At 34.3% G+C, this 9,554-nt stretch overlaps 1 pseudogene; it reads right to left on the bottom strand.

Moving 5' to 3' along the window:
- Window positions 1–4,766: 4,766 nt before the first annotated feature.
- On the bottom strand, window positions 4,767–8,302 carry LOC120138356 (annotated as a pseudogene).
- Window positions 8,303–9,554: the final 1,252 nt, after the last annotated feature.

Below are 9,554 nucleotides of genomic sequence, written 5' to 3'. Positions count from 1 at the left end.
TCTTTGTATATGCGGTGCTTAGGAAGGGTCGGCCTAAGAGTACTTCGGAATAAGAATTTGACCTATCATGTTCCATGTCAATGACATAGAAATTTGCAGGAAAAAATAATACATCGACCTTTACTAAGACATTTTCTATCACTACCACTGGATAGATCACAGATTGATCAGCTAACTGCATGGTTATTCCTGTTTCCTTCAAAGGCTTGTTAGTAATCATTTTATAAATAGAAAATGACATAACGTTGATTGAAGCCCCTAAGTCACACATAGCACGTTTAATTTTAAAATTACCTATTTTACAAGGTATAACGAACATATGTTGATCCTTTATCTTTGGTGGGAGCCTTTGTTGAAAAATTACGGAAACATGTTCTCTCAAATTTACCTTTTCGTGCCCTATTAATTTTCTTTCTGTAGTGCAAAGTTCTTTTAAAAATCGAGCATACCTTGGTACTTGTCGAATTACTTCAAGAAAAGGTATGCTAACTTGAACTTTTTGGAACACATCTAAGATCTCCCTTTCTTTAGCTCTTTTATCACGCTTTATCAATCTTGATGGAAATGGTGGTGGCATGATTTCATGAGAAGAAGGAGAATGATGTGTGTCAGACATACCTTGTATTTCTAGAGGTGGCGTTTCTTTTTGTTCTTCCTGAGGTGCAACTTTTTCTACTGGAACTTCAGGTGAGATGACTATTCCACTTTGGAGTGTAATGGTGGAAGGATAAGCATGTCAAAATTTTTTTCTTGACTTATTTGATTGTTTGAAATTGAGATATTCTGATATTGATGTGTTAGGATCGTTGGTTGCTATTCTTGAACTTCACTTTATACTCTTGCTTCCTTTTGGATTGTGACCATATTTTTTATTGAATTTAATTTGTATGATTGGTGATTAGTATAGCTGCTGAATTATTTTATTGAGTATTGATATTTCATGCTTTTGTCGATGAAAATGAACTTGACTCGGTGCATATAAACTTTTCTTGTAAGATTCAAACCTAACGAGCATACATTTTCTTTCTTGCTCATTATTTGACTTGAGTGTGCCAGACTAATTAGGATATTCTAGAATTTGTAATCACAATCCATATCTAGACTACATGTTGAACGTAATGTTTTAATGTGATAAGGGCACCTAGGATAAACCCACGTTTCCCAAAAAGCCTACCCGTTTATATATCCACTAGTGAACCATATTTGAGCCTATTTTCCTTTCTTTTTACACCAGAAGCCTTTCTTTTTATTTTCCTCTCTTTTCACACCCTTGCTGAGACTTGAGATCTTGTATCATTCTTATTCCATGAAAAAAATGAAATGAAAAAAAATTCATTGTTTCGAAAAAAAACAAAGTTGTTCGCTATTTCGAACAACAGAGAAAAAAAGAAGACCCTTCGTTCGAATGAAAAAAGAAGAAGAAGAAGAAGAAGAAGGAAAAATCAATCGTTTCAATTGCTTTTCATCTATTCTTTTTCCTTGTTTTATCTTTCATTGTGCTTCATGTTAATTCCTGGATTGTTCTTAATTATTTTGATCTCTTGTTTTGGCATTTTAAACCTTTCTTTTTGGCCTTTTCCCTACCCTAACCTAAGCTCCGTTACACCTTGTTTAAAGACCCTTTGATTATTGCATTATGTTCACTTTTAGTAGTGGATACTTGATTGGATTCCAAGCCTATGATAATATTTTGGTTAGTTTCGGTTTGAGCGATTTCATTTACCCCAAACACTTTGAGCGGACATGTATGAATCTTTGTGAGGTATTGAGTCATGTTTCATTGAAATTGTCAATTAATTGGGATATCTTACTTACTTTAAATTTTATTAGTTGTGTCTTTGCTTGATTATAACTTCAATTCAGAAAATGTCATGGACTATGTTCAATTGGAATTTTGAGGAATAACATGGAACTGAAGATAGCAACTTATGATTTTGATGTATTAATTGATGAATTCTTGAGGACAAGCATTTAATAAGTGAGGGGGAATTTGATAAGTGTTTTATTTAGCTATTATTTTGCTTTTAAATTGTTTCGTAATCATTGGTTTTTGTGGCTTATTTGTTCGTTTTGATTCATTTTCTATGCAAAACGCTAGATTTTGGAAATTGCACTAAAAAGACAGTATTGTGCATTTTTTTTTATTTTCGGAATCAAAGTTGGATTAGTGGGCATGACTTTGGGCATGAAATATCTGACGAGGCGATGACATCAGCACCTTCTAGAAGGTTCAGTCAGCGCTTTTAGAAGAACAAAGAGATCAACTGCACGTTTCTGCAATTCGGATTTGAATTAAACTCATGTTTTAGGATATTATTTTAAATATTATATTTGTTTTAGGAATTTTAGTTTAAATAGTTTTAAGTATTTTAATTAGGATTTAGGATAATATTTTATCTTATCTTTGTTTTAGGTATTTTAGTTTAAATATTTTTAAGTACTTTAATTCTGATTTATTTCTTTATTTTAGGAATTATCTTTAGCTTGTTTTTAGAATTTTGAAGGTTATAAATACCCTCTCAGGGTAAGCCTAGAAACATATCTCTCACATCTGAGAATTTACTCTTCTTCTTCTCTCTAGCTTTATAAATTTTTCTCTTATATTTTCTTTCTAGTTTTCGAAATTCCTTTATTTTATTTTAAGATTTTGTTTTCAAATATACTAAGTATGACTTTGGTCATGCTTAGCTAATTTTATTTTAAGTCGAATGCTCAATTCGAAACGTGAGAATTGTAAGGCACTTAAATCACTTCAAATTTATCTCTCTGATTTCTGGGCTTATTTTCAAATCAAAACGATTTTCAAAACCAAAACTCGGCGTTGGTTTAGATGCTGTTATGGTTAACGTGGGAAGAAGGATTGGCTTATTGAAGCACATTCGACTTTCTATGAACACATTTAGCAAGATTATTTGCTAAGAGGAAACTGAGATCGGAATCAGTTATTGTTGAAACAACATAATCCGAGTCGACAACTTTTTGAACTTCAACGTTTTAAGATCTACAACATTGTTGTTGCTTAGATCAACTAACAAACTGAAATTTAAAAGTGCACTTGGGTATTCGGTATACAAAGCATAATCACAAGGAATTGTCCCTGTAGACGAATAGCCGACGTGAATCTTGAAGTAAAGATCTATTTTTATGATCCAAGGAATTTGAGGCAAAGTTGAAGTCTAAGGATGTTCTTACCATAAGTCTTCTTTATCTCAATCTATTTTATTTATTTAATTGTTTATTTAATCTTTATCTAATTTTATTTCTTTAAACAATTTAAACACTCCCCCTTTTTAGCTTTGATTATTTTTACTTATTTTATTATTTATTATTTTTATCTTTTCATCTTTATCTGAAATTCTGTCTTCTTCTAAATCAAGAAAGAGTTTCAGTAAATTAGAAACGCCACAGTCCCTGTGGATCGACCATGCTTCTCTATATTACTCTCCCTTTTTACTTATTAAGAAGCCGGAATTATTTTGATAGCAAAATGACAGCTATCAAATTGCCAAAAAAATTTGATGCTATCATTTGTTAACCATTAGTTAACACACAATTAGCGCTCCAAAATACGAGTTTTTTAACCTAAAATGAAACGTTGAGGGCTAAAATGCCAAAAAAAAAAGAATAACAGACAAAGTAATTATTTTTTCAAATGTTAAGGACCTTTTTTCCCTAAAATGAAATGTTGGTTGCCAAAATACTAAAAAATATTTTAATATGGGGGCAAAATGACCATTTTCGTAAATGTTAAGACTAATTTTAGTTTTATACTATGTCGATTTTTGCTATACAATCACAAGTTGGCTATTTCGTTTCATACAAAAAAGCAAGGAGTCCAAAATAAAAAGAAATTTTAAAAATATTTTGGGGAGTGAGATGTGAACAAATGTATACATTAGGGTATTGGTATGGTCATAAGATCACGTACTTGATTGAAACTATCAATTCAACTTTAAAGGGGCACATCATTTATCTGTAACTCGTTAGTTAAAACCACATATTTTAGTTTAGTTAAAATACGTCTTTTATGTGGACTGTCATATAAGCAAAAGACACATTCTACAAAATACATCTTTGTTGAGTAGAATATCATTTTAAGTAAAATGCGTTATATAGAATACGTCTTTTGACCACGTAAGGTATTAGATCAAAAATTAATGAGTAATGAGTGTTATTTGGGTAAATAATTTTTTTTCATGATATTTGGGTAACCCACATATATAGATGATATATAAGTTCTTGAATGTTGCGTAAATGTGGTCTTTTCGTAGAGTTAAAATAAAAGACCAGCTTTTGCGGCACACATTCCTCGTTGTCGAACTATCAGAGTTTACTTTTAACAAAAGTAATATGTAATCCACGTCAGACATGCAAACAAATGAAGCAGAAAATTATCAAAACCTCTCATTCCATGCCATCATCTCCTCTAGTTCCGCATCATGATTTGCGATCGCTTTTTGGTTTACATCAAGGAATTAGGAAAAAGAAAAGCTAAACTTCCTTTACAAGGTTATCTAGTTGCAGACAAGTATGACCATTTAAATCTTAAAAAAAGATTGCTTGGGGTAGTGCAAGATTGCATTATTGGGAAACATTGAGCTGGTTTTGTACTTGGCGGCAACCATGAAATAAAAAGTAGATTCATTTGAAATATTGAAGAACATCATTAGGCCTCCCATGTCTGTTAATACCTCCATTTTGTAAGATATTCATTCTAATATGAGCCACAAAAGATTACACCTTGTGAAAAAGAAAGTAAAACTCTCCTACACTTGTCTTTTCATTGATCCCAAATTCCCTCCCATTAACTGCACTTTTAATAGACATAATAAAAACTTTGCTCCCCCCCCCCCCAACTATCTCCACCGGTTTCTTCATGCAAAACTTCAATGAGAAAAATGGGTTTCTAGGTATCGTTCCAGGCAGCGAAAAGGGGCAGGTGAGCCATTGAAATGGAAGCAGCAGGCCTCAGTTGGGCTACTGTTGATGATGAGAACCAATTAACACCATTTTTTGTCGGACTAATGAACTTCGATGCGGTGGGTGGCTTGACAAATACCATTGTAGAGCCTGTTTTATCATGGCTGGCGTCTCTCAAGTTGGTAACACTGGTTACCAACGATGATGGGTTGGAATAGTGAGTTCCTGGCTTGGATGAGTCGTCCACCATCAGCTGTGTAGAGTTTCCAAAATCAACGCCAATGAGATCCTGGAGAGCCATGGAGGTCGGGTTTCTATAATTTCCGGTACTCGCAGACTTCGGTTCAAGTGACTCGCCAGTACCACAAACACTTGCTTGTTGCTGTGACGACTGACACAATGACATCTTCCAATCCGCACTGTTCTCGTTACCCTCAGGTTGAATGATCTCACCATTAGGTAGCGTTGGTGTATTGGCCTCACTGATCAAATCAGTGTCTTTGTTTCGCCTAGCTAGCTCTCCGGTAAGCAGAGTATTGCTGGCCATGATCCTTTCGACATCATATCTAGTAATGTCAAAGTTTGTCACAGCATTAACACCACGGAACTTGATGGCAGCAATGTCATATGCTTCAGCTGCTTCCTCTTGGGTGCCTGGAATACACAATTTTATGTTACACAAAGGGAATTGAAGGCAAAAAATAAATTAAACTTTCCATCTTTATCAACACACCTCAGAGAAAACAGCCTTTAAAAAAAGTTCATTGCAAATGAAATCGGAAATGTACAATTTTTAAAGCAACTGTAATCAGTAGGGAGCAAAGATGTCATAAAAAACAGCTTTTTAGGCCAAACAAGAGCCAATATTTTTACATACAGATCCATAAACAATCAAGAACTTACTAAATGTTCCAAGATAAAGATCCTTGTTTCCAGCTACTCTTCCAATGCGAGCTTGCCATCTTCCATGTTGATGATGTCTATTACAAAACACAAAGAATCAATACTTGAAATCTAACCAAAATGGAAGAAAGAATCAATACAATAAAAGGTATCCACATTTGAAAAGCAATAATAACCTTGTCACTCCTCTGTAAATTGAAGCCCCTCTAGAGAATCCACTACTTTTCCTGCAAATCAAGTGAATGCATTAGCTTCTCAACAACACACGGTAGGCAAAAAAAGCAACAATCGGAAACCAACCTTCTTAGATGAGCAACATATTCCTGACGGTTCATGTTCTTCATTTCCTCCAGTTCTTGCCTATAATTTTCAAGCTGCCGAGACCAAAAACCAAAAGAATGAATCACATAGATTCTTTCTCTAATAAGAGTTTCTAAAATATTATGACGTACGGGAAAATTTATGAGTGGAGGGTCCCCAATACTTAAGAGCCGCAAGATCATAAGCTCTAGCAGCTTTCTCTTCCATGTCATAACCCCCTGAAACTCATGATTAATAAAAAAATATTAAAACAAGATGATTATTTTAATGGCTGATTAACTTACTGGTTAAGAGAAAGCTTACCAAGATAAACTGGTAATGCATGAGTTGATCGAAATGGCATCCACGAGGAGAACCAACAAGGAATTAATAAACACAAGTCAGGTCATTAAGACAGATGGACCATGAATTGCAGTCAAAAGAAGGAAATACTTCAAAATTGATACTGTAAATGTGTGTTTTCTTTTCTTATTTTTGGCTTTTTGCTTTTCAAACAAAACTTGCCTCCCTTTCCTGGTTTGCCCGTCCTTCTTGCAACTGTTATCCCATAGATGAGGTTCATATCTACCCGTCCATCTATGTCTGGTGGAACAAATTTCAACCAAGTTTTATGAATATTCAAAGACAAGAGGAAAACATAAAAGCATTTCATAATATAATCACGTTAAACAGTATGAACTGACCTGGTAACACCTCTATACTGAGAAGTTCTTTGTCCAAATGTGTCAATTGACTTCCTATGAATAGGTTGTTTCTGAGCCACTTTTGCAGGACCTCTCTTCTTTGTTTCAATGGTGGCAGTTGGTGAGACCTGTCTTTGAGTTGTAACGCAACTGGACTGAGAACCAGGGTTCATTAACAAGCTTAGAGATTGTAAATCCCCACAACCGATTGAACCAACAGAAACCGAAGCTGGTGCATCATCAACCATGCTAGTAGTCATCTGTTGTTCAAGTGAAGTATGCGTAGAGTAGTGCCTAGCGGCCCAGTTTTTTAAGCACGGAATTGCATCACAGTCTTCAAGTTGGCCATCCTTGGCCTCTTCCTCCAACGATGATGATTGATACATGCCTTGCAAGGCGATACCTGAATAATAAGGATGCGTTTGAAGAGCAAAGTCTTGGTCTTGTTGCCTGAATGGCTCCTGGAGAAGGTCCAGAGAATGTTGCCTGTTGGTTTCATGGTCTACATTTTGGTGGTAGTAAACGCTGCTGTCTGAGCTTAGAGCCATTGTCTCCCTTTCGTGGTTTCCGTACTGATGTGTATCCATTGTTGCACCACCCAGAAAGTCCTCCAGTTTTGGGGATGAAGTAGGCACAATCCCTTTAACAGAAAAATGATACAAGCAAGTTTAACATAAGAAAAAAAGCAAATAAGAGAATCATGCAAAAAAAAAATGAAAGCGAAGATACCTTTCGATTGTGATCTACTAAGAGCTTCCATGATGCATAGAGAGCCGTCTGATTTAAGGGGCATGACAGAAAGTGGGGCGTGAAAGCCTTCACTTTCCCCAACTCCATAGCAGATTCCAGGCCCGTTTAAGTACGAAGATAAGTAGAAGCTTGTAGGAACAACATTAGCTGCAGCTGGTGAAGCTTGACTATACTGATGGTAGTAATGATGACGGTGTTGGGGATCAGTAGGTACCTCCATTTTCATGTGGGGTGAAAGAGAGAAACCCAGCCAGTTATTATTGCTGCCATTGTTGCTACCGTCGTTCATAGTCTTCATCTTCTTCTCACTCTTGATTTCCTTTCTCAGCAGTTTATATACCCAGATTCAAGACAAACTCAATCATTGAAGCGAAAATAAACTAATCATACGGAAATATGTTGCCTGTTTCCCCATCTGAAAACGTCGATGTTTTGTTGTCTACTAGGCAGAAAAGAAACTCATTGCAACAACATTTTCAATGGCCTTTCTCGCTCTAAAGAAAACAAAAATGGTCTCTCTAAACTAAACAAAAGGAATTAATTCAAGCAAACAAGCAAGCAATGCTGCCTGGAATGGGGGGAGGGGGTTGTCCCTTTTATTCCATAGGGATCTGTGTATGTGAGAAAGACCACGTCTTTTTTACCCTTGTTTTTTAAAATTATAAACCACACTTTTTTTAAGAAAAAAAAACCCAGAAACAAACAGAACTCTAAATCTTCCTTCGGATGCTTCGAATCCTCTCATATAAGCTTCTCCCCCCTAACACACTGAAGGAAAACCAAAAAAACCCAGAAATAATTAAATTATAAAGTTGATGGCAGCTTAGCTTAGAGTATAGAGAGTTAAATATCAGCAGGGATGAGTGAGAGAGAAGGTATTGTTTTGCTTTAATATTTAGGTATAATGTTAAATAAGTGTCTAAACTATAAATTTTTTTATCAAATAAGTGCTTACGTTTTTTGCGTATCCAAATATTTAATATTACAAATGTTATCTTTTTAGGTGTTCGGATCGTTAATGGTGTTAATTTACCCGTTAAGTAACACATGTTATAGGCTGATAATTTAAAAAAAAAATTATATAAAAAATAAAATTTTATATATTTTTAAAAAGAAAACACAAATTTTGAAATAAACTCTAAACTTTGAAAACCTTCATTTCAACCATTAAACTCACGTCGACTACCGTCTTTTGCTGGCGAAGAAGCTCCACCTAACCTCCTCTAGCCCGATGACCAAAACTCCTATAAAATTATGATCTGTTGACGATAATCGACGACAAATCAATGTTTTAAATCACGTGAATCTTAAGATGAAAATTATGATCTCACACGATTTCGATGGTGAATTGACGACAACTACGGCGATGTACAGTTATGATGATGATAATGACTACATATGCGATGGTGGTCGTAGTTTGAGTGGGCAACGACAACAAATTAAAAAATGATTTGAGATTAAGGGACTGTTTTATAATATAAGAAAAATTAAATTTTTTTAATAAATATAATAATATTTTTAATATATTTTAAAAAAATAAATTTTAAAATTAATAAATTATGATATTTATTACTTAACAATCAAAATTAATAATATTAACGCTCTAAATATCTAAAATACTAATGCTTGTAATATTAAGTACTTTTATAATTTGACGTGCAAACGAGGGTGATAGATTTGACGTGCAAACAGTCTATCCAGTCACTTCATAGTCACAGTACAGCTCTTCTCTGTAACACCCTGCAATTTCAAAGAGGATCCAATTTTAAATCTATGCTTTTGTAACTCAATTTGGTTCACAGCTTTCATTAAAAAAAACTCACATAAATGTGATTGATAAAATTATTCAGATTCTGGATCGAATATATATTCAGACCTGACACTGTTCTTAGAAAATAATTCACATATACGTGGGAGAAAAATATATTTAAATAGATACAAAAAATTAAATTATGTTAATGCGATCAATATTTTAAC

This window comes from Hibiscus syriacus, unplaced genomic scaffold, assembly GCF_006381635.1.
Source record: "Hibiscus syriacus cultivar Baekdansim isolate YM2019G1 unplaced genomic scaffold, ASM638163v2 tig00110684_pilon, whole genome shotgun sequence".
NCBI classification, from domain to species: Eukaryota; Viridiplantae; Streptophyta; class Magnoliopsida; order Malvales; family Malvaceae; genus Hibiscus; species Hibiscus syriacus.
The sequence above is the reverse complement of the archived record's forward strand: the minus strand, read 5'-3'. Positions and strand labels throughout refer to the sequence as shown.